This window comes from Myodes glareolus, chromosome 4, assembly GCF_982192425.1.
Source record: "Myodes glareolus chromosome 4, mMyoGla1.1, whole genome shotgun sequence".
In the NCBI taxonomy this organism is placed as follows: Eukaryota; Metazoa; Chordata; class Mammalia; order Rodentia; family Cricetidae; genus Myodes; species Myodes glareolus.
Genome location: NC_142029.1, coordinates 16,696,046 through 16,709,167, shown reverse-complemented (window position 1 = coordinate 16,709,167; position 13,122 = coordinate 16,696,046). Strand labels below are relative to the sequence as shown.

The 13,122-nt window shown below is 45.6% G+C and overlaps 1 long non-coding RNA gene across 1 annotated transcript; it reads right to left on the bottom strand.

Annotated features, from left to right (window-relative positions):
- Positions 1–5,258: 5,258 nt before the first annotated feature.
- LOC146894552 (uncharacterized) lies at positions 5,259–11,379 on the bottom strand. The gene is made up of 2 exons (XR_015001525.2): positions 11,082–11,379; positions 5,259–5,456 (listed from the first exon to the last, which is right to left on the bottom strand). It is a non-coding gene; the product is annotated as an uncharacterized LOC146894552 (long non-coding RNA).
- Positions 11,380–13,122: the final 1,743 nt, after the last annotated feature.

The following is a 13,122-nucleotide window of genomic DNA, read 5'->3' as shown; positions in this document are numbered from 1 at the left end:
TTAATGCCCATGTGAACTAAGCCAGCCCTAGGCCAGGCCTTCTTTGAAACTTCACCATTGTGTGGTACATCCTGCTTAGGGGTCCAGGTTGCTTAATTTCTGATATTTGAATCCCATCTGGAGCCTGGTAGGGATGAAGGTGGCAGTCTTGAAACTCATGTGACACCAGTCATCCATGACTTTTACAGGAGTCACTTCCCTCCCTGGGGGACACCCAGGACACTACAGTCAGCTCAGGAGGCACAAGGAGACACTGAGCTCTCGTTCATTTGATGAGGACACCTGTGGAGGACACTCAGCTGATAGGAAACTCACAGACATATGTAGCATGTTTCCAGACAGAATACTCAAACACCAGGTTTTTCTAGATCAAAGCCAGTCTCTCCCTCAGAAACCCATCATCTAGGCTGAAATCAGCCTCAACGGCTCTTTCGCCTTACAGGCTTTTAACATACTGTTCAGACAGTGAGACACCAGTGTGCAATAAGAAAGGGTAAATCTTTCTTCATATTTATGGAAAAATTAACACACACACACACCAACAGGATCATTAAGAAAGTAGTTTTATTGGCTGAATAAGATTTGGGCAGATTAAAAAAATGCAAATCACAGGCTTTAAGAAGATAGGAATATATTGTCTCTTACATAAAAGAAGTCCAAAGATAGACTATCTAGAGCTGGGGAGGGGTTCTCCTCAAACCCTAAACTCCATCATCCTACTTGTCCATGTGAGCACTTGTCTGCATCCCCACAGCCTTTCCACAGCCCACAGTGCTGCCAGAACCCTCACCATGTTATTGACTAGAGGAAGAGGAAATGGTAAAGAAGCCAGCCTGGTCTACAAAATGAGACCTGCTGAAAGAAAGGTGGAGGGAGGGAAGAAAAGAGAGAGATGACAGGATAGGGAAGGGGGCAGAAAGGAAGAACAGGAAAGGAAAGGAGACAAAGAAGGCGAAAGGAACCCTGCCCGCACAGCTAGCTCGCTTTAGCAGCCTACCCTGAAGCCCCACACAAGGCCACCCATCTCACCGGTCACAACTTAACCATGTGACATCACCCAGCTACACCGAGCCTAGCAAGAGTGGTGTTTTGGTGCTAGTATGCCCGCCAGGCTACCTGGCCTCGGTAAGTAAGGCCCCATTGGGAAAGAATGGAAGCAAAGAACACGCGCTTGAGCTTATGCTGTGTCACTGAGAGTGACATTCTGCCGACCGTTCTCTCTCATGAAGCACCACTTCTATGGCAAAGACTCCAAAACCACAAAAGTGAACCCCAAGTTACCTCCCTCCCTGGAGAGGGCAATTCTAATTGCAAGTGGATAGGCAAGGTTGGGCCAGTCACGGGCCCTTCTAGAACATTTGGGGTTGTTTTTGAGGCAGGCTCCCGCGCCCAAGGCCAGTCTTGAACTTGTGTAGCAGTGGACCTCCAGCTCCTGACTGTCTTGTTTCTACCACCCAACAATCAAGATTCGGGCACACTGGTTTACTGAGTGCTGGGGATGGGAGCCAAGGCTGTGTGCATGGCAGGCAAGCACTCTCCTGGCTTCTATTCCCCGTGCCCCTTCCAGAAATTTCTTAAGTTCATACTTGGGGTTAGGGGGAAGAGGGAAGTCGATGGTGAAAATGAAGCCAGAGGTGGAAGAGCGGAGAGGGGACCCTCGTTCTTGTGCTATGACTCCCAGAGATCCTGGGAGACCCCTGTCTTTCTGATAAATCTCTTGTCTGTGTCTTCAGCTCCACCTAGGTTTCTTTCAAGATTCCAGCTACCTTTCCCTTTCCACCAGGGACGAACTCCTATGTTTGCAAACACTTTATATAATCATGTTAGAATTCTTTGTGGAGCCAATGGCAGAAATCCAGCTGAAACTAGACAAAAACAAAAATGAATACATAAATAAAGAGTCATGGAAATAAATTTGAAAAGTTCAAGGGCAGAAATTAGCACACCAAAGGAAGCTGCTGGCTCGAATGTTGGGCTTGCATTCCTGCCTCCTATTCTTTCTTCCTTGTTGCCCTCCTTCTCCTGTAGGAAACCACACATAGCCAGAAAGAAACACAGGGATCTCCCCCAACCCCAAGGTCCTGGAAACTCCTCTAACAAAGACATAGAAGGACCACCCTCTCCAGTGCCCATGATCTCACTGAGAAACTGATTGACCAGTCTGAGTCACAAGCACAGCCCTTGCCCAATCACAGTGGACAGGGTTCTGGCACCTAATAGGCAAAGTCTGCAAGCCCAGACCAGACAGCACCTTGGGGTTGACTGGGCCTCAAGAGTCCTATAAGAAAAGAGAAGAGAGCATCCCTTCAGCACATAGAGGTGCTGAGCAGACTGGAGACATAATTGCAGGATTTTGTTTTGAAACAAACAAGGGGTTTGGACCAGATGGACTTGGGTTCTAATCTTAGTTCAACCACTGAGTAATTGTGTGGATTCAGGAAAGTCACTTGAGCCATGTGTAGACAGAAGTTTCTGTCCTACCTGGTACTACAGCCATTCAGTCCCAAAGAAACACACAGAAGCTTTTATTAATTATAAACTGTGTGGCCTCTTAGCTCAGGCTTATTATTAACTAGCTTTTACAACTTAAATTAACCCATAATTCTTATCTATGTTTAGCCACATGACTTGGTACCTTTTCTCAGTGAGGCATTCTTGTTTCCTCTGCTTCTGATTGGTGACTAATTCCCTGCTTTTCCTCTTCTCAGAATTCTCCTAGTCTGGTTCCCCTGCCTATACTTCCTGCCTGGCTACTGGCCAGTCAGTGTTTTATTAAACCAATAAAAGTGGCAAATCTTTACAGTGCACAAGAGTATTATTCCACAGCAGTCATGTGAGAATTAATGTTTTCATCTCCAAAATGGATATAATCACACCTGTTTGTTGAGGTTGTGGCAAGGATTTATGGGGACAATGAAGTGTTTGGAAAGGCCGCATGTTCTCAAGATAGCACATGTAACCTCACTAATCTAAAGATTACCCACTGTGGCTGGGCTTGGTATTTAGACCCTCTCTAAATGAAAGTCAAGTACCTCAGGGCTAGAGCTAGTTCAGTGTTTTAGAGTACATCCTGCTTTTACAGAGAGCAGCGTCTGTTCCCAGCACTGATAACTGCCTGTAACTCCAGCTCCAGGGGATCCAACACCCTCTTCTGGCCTCCTTGGACACCCACACTCACATGCCCATAACCCACCCACACAGATAATCATAATTAAAGATAAAATAAATCTTAGGGTGTCTCTTCCCCTGTTTGCTAACATGGGACTAGCTCCAGGCGTTCCACTAAGTCACACATCAGCTTCCCTACACATGCATCCCACCTGGCAACCCTCCTAGCAGAACAAGTTATTGAAGAAGTGAACCCAGAGATGTACGACAAGAAACAAGCCCTGGAAAAGAGCTTTACTAATCCTAAGTCACAGTGTGTGTGACTGTTAAACCCTTTATATTATTATTGCCACTCAGTTTGTGTGTGTGTGTGTGTGTGTGTGTGTGTGTGTGTGTGTGTGTGATATGTGTGCTGTCTGTGTGTATACATGCATGCAGGTGTGTTTGGCCATTCAGGCACATACATATGGAGACCAGAGTCTGACAACAGTTATATTCTTCAAATACATCTCCAGGTTTGGTTTTGTTTGTTTTGAGACAGGGTCTCTCAATGAATCTGCAACTCAGTTTTGGATAGACCGTTCAGCAAGCCCCTGGGGGTCTTCACCTCCCACACTTGGGCTATCGATGCTATCACACCAGCCTTTTTCCTTTTTATGCGAGGGTTGGGGATCTGAACTCAGATCCTCATGCTTGCACAGCAAGCTCCTCATCCACTTATCTCCCCAGCCCGTTACACTCAGTCCCTTTTGCTTCCCTGTCTGTCTGTCTGCTTATCTATATCTAATCTCTCTCCCCCAGTCCCTTCCCTTCGTTTTCCTTCCTCCCTTCACCTTGGGAAGGTATCCCTTAGCTTTTGCCAACTTGACACGTACTGAGTCACCCAGGAACAGGGAAACTCAATTAAGAAATTTCCTTCATTAGATTGGCCTGTGCACATGTCTGTGGGGGCATTTTCTTGATGGGTGGTTGATATGGGAGGACCCAGATCACTGTGGGCAGTGCCACCCCTGGGCAACTGGTCCAAGTTTTTTGTTTTTGTTTGTTTGTTTATTTGTTTTTTTTAAAAAAGCTGGCTGGGGCAGTGGTGGCGCACGCCTTTAATCACAGCACTCCGGAGACAGAGGCAGGCGGATTTCTGTCCAGGACAGGTACCAAAAACTACAGAGAAACTCTATCTCGAAAATAAATAAATAAATAAATAAATAAATAAATAAATAAGCTGGCTGGGGAAAATATTGGTAGCAAGCCAGATAGCAGCATTCCTCTACAGTCAGTTCCTGTTTCCAGAGTCCTGCCTTGAGCTCCTGACTTCCCTCCATGATGGACTCTAACTTGTAAAATATAAAAAACCCTGCCGGGTGATGACAACAACACTTTAAACCCAGACTTGGGAGGCAGAGCCAGGTGGATCTCTGTGAATTCAATGCCAGCTTGCTCTACAGAATGAGTTCCAGAACTGACTCCATAGCTACTAAGAAACCCTGTCTTGAAAATCCAATAAATAAATAGAAAGATAAACCCTTTCTTTCCCAAGTTGCTTTTGGTCATGGTGTTCACCACAGCAAGATGAAGCAAACTAGGGCGGACAGTCATGTGGCCCCTGCAGAGTAGAGAGGCTTTCCTGAGGAAAGAATGAAGCATGATCTTCCTGCCTAGGCAGGGGGCTTACAACAACTGACTGGTTCATGTCTTAAATGAAAGAAAAGGAGCCACACTTTGGCGACTCCTCCACTTGTCTGTCTTACCTGCCTGTTTCTGCTTATTCTCTTTCTTCTGAGATGGGGTCTTAAACTCCTAGCTCACGTGATCCTCCTGCCTTAGTCCCATAAGCACCTGAGACTCCCTATGAGTACCTTGTGCCTCATAGGACTTAGTCTCTCTTTCTTGCTATGGTGGGGACCAACCTGAGGCCCTGTCAATGCTGAGCAAGCTCCCTACACTGAGCTACACCTCCAGCCCTTGGGCCTGGATTTTAAAATTAAAATCAGGATTTTAACGGATCCTGATCTATTCCTCTGTTCAGAAAAAGCAAAAAGAAATAAGATATAAAATACAGTTGACAGAAATTTTGGGATGGGTGAGGATTTGGAGGTTAAGGCAGGGGGAGATATGGCCTGGAAACTACCAATTGAGTCAAACACAGAGACTGAAAAAGTCAAAGGACTTTATTTGGGGTCTTAGCAATGGTGGTTCAGGAAATGTGAACTCAAATATCTGAATCACCGATCTGAAGAAGATAGGGAAGGCAGGAGATGTCGATTTCTTACAAAGTCATTGCGAGACTCTTTGAGGAAGCAACTTCTGCTGGAGTTAAGAACAAGTGTGTGGTGGGGACAACGTGGCAGCTAAAAGATAAAGAACAGAACGAAGGCACTTGGTGAAAACATCCACAGAGTGAGGATTAATAACCTTTTGATGTGTCCCTAAGACACCTGCAGGCAAAGGGTGGCCAGCTTCACACACACACACACACACACACACACACACACACACAGCAATAGCTAGGATGTGGCCACTGCCTCCCAGTACAAGCAAAGTTTTCACCCAGTGAAATTTTCACCCAGAGCATATTCCCAGCTAGGAACCAGCAAGTGACAGTTCTAAGGACCTGTCCCAGGCCCACCCACTGCAGCAGCCTATGAGAACGTACCCACCTGAGTTTCCCGTGGGTTGACCTGCGGCCTAAACACTGATCTTCAGTCACCTGCCCTGCTTGGCACCTCCTTGTGGTGTAGGAGGTCCTTCTGTATTTGTGTTGATTTCATTGGTTGAATAAAGAAGCTGCCTTGGCCTTTTGATAGGGCAGAACTTAGGCAGGGAAGACAGAACGGAATGCTAGGAGGCAGGCAGGGAGAACCACCATGAAGTTGCCATAATCAGACACACTGAATCTTTCCTGGTAAGCCACAACTTCGTGGTTCTACACAGATTATTAGAAATGGGTTGAATCAAAATGTAAGAATTAGTCAAGAAGAGGCTAGATATAATGGGTCAGGCAGTAATCTAATTAATACAATTTCTGTGTGGTTATTTTGGGTATAAGCTAGCCAGGCAGGATGGAACAAGGGGTCTGCCCTCCCTACAACAGAGTGATGCCTCAACATGGTCAACTAACTCCATGTAAAACCTGAGAGGGCTTTAAAAAGAATTCTAGACACAAATATAGAGTTTAACACAGCTTTTTGCTGTGTGCTGGTGGGGTGTCACAGAGAAATTTTCCTGACTCAGCAGCCTCAACAGGAAAAAAGCTAGGCCCTGCCACCACTACAAACTCGGCTATGGAGCATTTGTGGGCCTGGATGTTGGTGTGCTCACTTGGGATCAGAAGAAAGTACTCTGAGACCATGCCAATGGCTCAGCACTCCCCTCCTGCACCTGGGCAGGTGGCGGGATCAGGTCTACTAAGCGTGCACAAGCAGGAGAACATGGCGGATTTCTGCTGCCATACAGAGAGATGTTTCCAGGCTGCGCAGTGCTGCGCATACAACAGATTTGGCTGTAACTCAGATAAAAAGCTCATTCTCAGTGTTAAAGTGCTGAGTGTGGCTCCTACCTGGAGGCAGGGGGGAAAAAAGCCGTGCAATTTTAAAACGCTGGCTTTCTGGGCTACGCTCCTAGCGTAACCTCTGTCTCTTGTGGGAGACAGAGAATTTAGATGGGGTTTTGTGAGTAAAGTGCTATGGCTTGCTTGATGGCACTGTGGACTGCTGTGTGCCTGGAACTGTGCACAGCTCAGGGGCACCAAATGGCTCTGAGGCAGGAGCTGCTCCACCTGTGCTGACCTCAGGCAGGGACTATCATAATTATCATAAAAACAACGCAGTTAAGATTTAGACTGGGCAGGAAACAGTTCGTACCATATTACCCCTACATGGCGCAACTTAAGTTTTTAAGAAGTGCTTAGCATTTTAAGAAGTGCTCCTGGATAGTAAAGAATTACAGATTCACAATAGCACAGATTCAGACATAAAAGACCTCTAAATGGGTCACAGTGTTAGAGATACATAGGCTTGGGAGAGAGAAGAAGATGAGTATTAAAAAGTCATAAAGTCAAGTTAATGCTTTAAAAAAAAGGGTAAAGTCTTCAAAGAGACAGAGTACAGATAGTTAAAGACTAAAAGAAGTAAAGAAAAATAAGCCACATAAAGATGGAAAATACACAGAGAGTTATGTTTATTGTGTTTTCTTTGAATTTTTTGACTGTGAAGGAGCTAAGTACAAAAAAACATTTTATTAAATGGGCTGCTAAGCTGAACCAGCATATATGTTCTAAAGGTATTATGACTTCAAAATTTGGATCTAAGGATATGATGCTTTGGAAAAGAAGTTCTTTTTTTGTTTTCACAGAGGATGAGACCCTGTGAATTGCTTCTAGACCAATATGGTATGATAGACCATGCCCTCCTGAAAGGTTGCTGTGAACACCCACAAAAAATTACTTTGCTCAACTGCTGACTGAGAGGAACCTAACAAACAGGACACACCATAAAATACCTGATTAGTAGCACCCCCATATGGCATGAAGCAGTTTGGAGAGAAAGAATTGTGCCCATATCCTCAAATATTGTTTATAAATTTTCTTTTACATTTAAAGGGGATATGATATAGATATGAGTAATTTACATTGGTATAAATTTTGCTTTGTTAATATAAACTTAAAGTCAACTTTGTTATATGTATATTTCTGTTCTTGATTAAGGTATTGTGATTGTGTAGTTCATTTAAAAATGTAATGTATAATTAGGAAATATAGGTTGTTAATGGATAATCATCGATAATAGTCAAGCTTGTAGTCATGTTAGTTAGATTTTCTAGATATATAGAGATATATTTCAGTAAGATAGGCATTCTTCATATCTTTCAAAAACTACAGAATATGGCATTTAATGTTTTAATAACTTAGGGCTTTTCATGGCAATGAGATATGTCTGTTCCTGGCAGCAGCAATCTACTTCAAGAGGAAGATGGGCATCGAAGAGGCTCCTTATGGAGTTGATTAGTCATTTGGGCAAGAAACTGCTCTTGCCTGGACTATTGCATAAACTGGACATAAAGAACCCACAGAGAGAGGACTGCTGAACTTGCCTAAAGGTGAGATGATCCTCTGAGATTCCTGTTTCATAAAAAAGTCTGCGAGACATTCTGCAGGACACAGCAGATAGTGACTGAACTGCCTTTGAAATTTCCTGCTTCATGAAAAAGTCTGATGGATACTATGGGCCTGTAGGCTGAAGATGGATGTCCTAATGATACAGAATAACTTTAGGTGACTGTCCAGGCAGTGAGATGTCTCTGTCATTTCTAGACAGAGTTGCTTACTTCTTGTTTACTTAGGTAATAGATTATATCCTTCTGGAGTCATTGATAGAGTTGAAGAATATATAGATAGATAGTTATAGTTATAGTTTTCCATTGTTATGATAAAAGATAAAATAGATATAAACATTGTAACTGTGATTCTTGCTTGATAACTATTTTGTTATATGTAATTTTACTATGTTAAAGTGAAAGCCTTTCTTTTTTGTTTAAACAGAAAAGGGGAAATGGTGTAGGAGGTCCTTCTGTATTTGTGTTGATTTCATTGGTTGAATAAAGAAGCTGCCTTGGCCTTTTGATAGGGCCAAGCACTTAGATAGGCGGGAAGACAGAACAGAATGCTGGGAGGAAGAAGGCAGGTAGGCAGAGCCGCCATGAAGTCGCCAGAGTCAGACATGCTGAATCTTTCCCAGTAAGCCACGACCTCGTGGTTCTACACAGATTATTAGAAATGGGTTGAATCAAGATGTAAGAATTAGCCAAGAAGAGGCTAGATATAATGGGCCAGTCAGTAATCTAATTAATACAATTTCCGTGTGGTTATTTCGGGTATACGCTAGCTGGGCGGTGGGATGCAGCCCACTCCTCCTACAACATCCTTGCTCCCCAGCAAGGTGAATGGTCACAGCAGCACTCTGCTGCCAGGATGTAAGGAGGACACCATCTCTGTACCCAGTCCCTGATGTACCTGTCTCCTTCACAGATACTGATAGCTTAACATCCCTGTAAGCCTGGGCTTTTGACCTCTAGACCACTTCCCTCCCCATCAAGGCATGTGCTAAATAAAATACTAAACTTTGCTCCTAAGTTGTTGGTTTTCTAAGGATAGTTATAATTTTTCTCTTGAAACTATTCAGCTAGAAGCAGCTGCTTTGTAATTGGGACTTCACAAAGAGAAGCCTAGCCCACACACTCTTTCAAATGTAATGAAACTTTTATGGATACTAAATTTAAGAATTAATGAGGTTGATAAAATGTTACAGTTGGATATTTTATTAGGAATTTATTGGTTTTCATTTGGGAAGGATTCTTATTTTAGGGCCAAACATTTTTTTTTCTGTCACGCTCACATGGGCCTCTGAGGATGCCCAGTACTGAGCTCTTAGTGAGCAGACCCAGAGCCCTATGTACACACACATATTGTACTCTTACAATACTGCGCATACACATACACACACCATATACATACCTACACATACACCATACACACACTGTGCCTTTACACACCACACATATATACCAGACTCACATATACACATACACCGTACATACTGTGTCTTTACCCACACCATACACACACACAAACCACACACACATACACATCACACCACACACACACATACCTGACTCACATATAAACATACATACAGCTCACACACACACAAACCACATACACACACACACACACACACACACACACACACCCCATAAACACACCATGCCCTTACATACATACACACTTATGCCTCAGCGATACCTTGGTGGCAGAGGATTTGGCAAGTCAAGATAGGAACCCAGAAGCAACGTTGTGTCACTTCATGTGACAAGAGTACTTTTTTAAAAGACTTATTTTTATTCTTTATGCATATGTCTCTATATGCCACATATGTAAGGGTGCCTATGGAGGCCAGAAGAGGTCACTGGACCCCTTGAGCTGGAATTGCAAACCATCATGAGCCACCCAGGTGGGTGCTGGAACCAATGAAGGTCCTCTGAAGAGCATCGAGCACTCTTAACTAAGAAGCCACCCACCCTCCATACCCTAGCAGAGTACATCTTTACTGCAACCAGTGGCTAAAGCTGCAAAGGCACAAAACCCCAAACAAGTGATTCTCAGGACCAGCATGGCCGTTTCTTTCCTCCCGGAGAGTGGGTCCTAAGCTAAAGGGTAGGCCACGTGCCCTGGGTTCCTAGTGGACACAGAGAAGTTGCTGGTGCTTTTTCTGTGACTGCAGGCTCTACCTGCCAAGCAGGTGGCACTGGTGTGAGTTGACAGGAGAGGCTTTTGCATGTCACGAGGACAGTGCCCTGAAGAGGGACTTTGAAAGGCAGACACTGGACACAATGGCACAGTACCCAGCCTCCCTTCAGATCCAGATGGAAAGATAAAGTGAGTCAAACTTCAGCCATATCTATGGCAAGGACTGAGGCAGAGAAAAAAAACGTTGCTCCTGTCTTCTTAGATATCCAGGGAGTCATAGGCCGCCAGTGACCTAAAGCCTTCACTTTAACGATGATCTGCTGAAATTTAATTTCTCGCCACTGGGTGGAGCCAATGTCCACAATAACAGAGTTTGGCCCCGATGCTCCACAGCTGAGATCTGAAAGAGGTCAGTTGGGGAGACAGTACTAAGGAACTATTTGGAACTAAGCGGACTATTTCAGAGTTCTTCCGGAAGACCAGATAAGGGCATAGGACAGAAAACTCCGGCCCAGAGAGCACGAGAGAGAGAGACAGAGATAGAGACAGAGCGAGAGACAGAGCGAGAGAGAGAACTCTGTGTGTGTGTGTGTGTGTGTGTGTGTGTGTGTGTGTGTGTGTGTGTGTCTGGATATATATTTCTATATATCCTAAATAGTCTTCTCTGTCTAGACCCACAGTAAAAACTAGGTGGATTCAAAGCTGATCCTAGCAGTCCCAAACCCCCACTTACCAGATGTTTGATGCCCTCCCTGACAGACGGTCAAGACGAGTTGGACAGGGATGCCTGCGGCAGCTGCTCCCAGTTCCAGCTCCTGCAGCTGGAGAGAGCACGCTTGAAGCCAAGTGTAACCTTCAGGAAGGGCGATCCTAAAACCGGAGGTTGGGGTACCCGCCAGACCTCAAAGTATACATTTGCACAGGCCCTCCGGAGGTCATCGCCTTCAGTACTGCCCGGGGCGGAACCGCACGGTACCCAGCGGAGTTAAAGGCTTTGCATAGCAGACTCTGCTGAGCGAAGCCCCCGCACCGGCAGGTGAAGGGGGCGGAGCTCGGACCCTAGAGGCTTCCTCATTGGATGTAGGGGTTGCTGGGGTTCTGACGGGATGGGGGATAGCTGAGAAGGAGGGGGTAGAACCTGAATGAACTGAGAGATGTGGGTTTTGAAAGGACTGCGGGGGGGGGGGGGGGTGGCGGGAGCGGAGGTGCAGAAAGCTGGTGCAGGTGCAGCGGAATCTTAGTTGGCATCATCTAGAGTGGCCATTAACCGTGCTGTCCTCAGGCACACGAGCACATGGCCCCACAATTGCTCAGAAAGAACCAAGCTCCCCCCTCATCTTTTGTGGTGGTCCTTTCTCTTCTCACCTGGTTGTGAGAGTTCATTATGGATCCACAGTCACTCACTGAGTTCCTGGTGTGTACAGATTCGGAACCAGGAGCCAGAGGAAAAAGCCGTGTGGTGTATGAGTGTGCCCCTAAAGCGCCTTGCTCCTTTACCCCTGGGAAGACGGAAATCAAGCTGGAACTGCACTGGAAGCTTCCTTCCCACTGGCTGGCCTTTGTCGGGCCAGGAAGAGCTACACAGGCGGCCGAGTGAGAATTGTCAGTGTTAGTCTTACTCGCCGTGGACCCTGCCTGCAATGGTACCAACCAACCAGGCAAGGTGAGTCCACTGGGCAGGAGTAGCTTGTCTGTCATGTGTCCTGCATAGGGGGCCCCTCTGGTACTGTAACACCCCCCCCTCCCCCCCGATCAAAAGTCAGTGGCTGGGGAGGGCATAGTGAAGAAGTTACAGCTATTGTTTGGCTAAGTGAACATGATGTGTCTGTCAAAGTTGCCTTCCAAACAGCTACGTTTATGCCCCTAGAATGCTGCTGCTAACAGCTTTGGTCAGAGAAACGTACATAACTGATCAAGGTACTGAATGCCCAGCTATAAACAGGGCAGCTACATCCGTCCCCCAGCCCCGCCACTTCACACACACACCTCAAGGCACGTTGCCCAGGGAGGGACAAAGAAGATATAAGATGTAAAAGAAGAGCAGGGGGCGGGGAGAAGTGTGAAACGGTGGCTTCCAGGCGTGACGTGGCTGTTGTACACTTGAACTGATGCTACATGTCATCCACTGGACAAGACTGAGTCCACTGACACTGTCATGGGGTTAGGGCTTATGGGATCCCAGACCTCCCCAAGAAAGTATACACAGTTAACAACTGATGGGAAAGGAAGAAACATTTCCTTCCGTGGTCTATGCTGCAGTAAACAACCCTAATGAAACTCACCAGGACGGGGACACACACGTACACACACATGCACACACACGCGCGCCTGAGTGCACACGGTTGGGCAAAGAAAGGGATTAGTGAGAGTGGGAAGGGCATAAGAGAGTGCACTGGGAATGGCTGTGATGGAAATGTGTGCACATGTGAAATGTCGCAATGAAGCCCATTATTATGTATAATTAACATATGCTAATAGCATTTTTTTAAAAAAGATTAACCATCTCAAAAATAATTCTTGCATTGGAAACTTAATCCCTAATGCAACCGTAATGGGAGATGAAGCCTGTAAGAGGTAATTAGGGAGCTAAGACCCTATCTCAAAATAATGACAATAATAACAGTGGTTAGGACTTGAGGGCTCTGCCCTGGAGAAGGATGCTTCTGTATCAGAGTTTAGCTCCTCTCGCTCCTCCATGTTCCTGCTTGCCCTTTCACCCTCCACCAAGGCACGGTGTTGCAAGAAGCCCTTGAGCAGATGGGAGCCCTCACCCT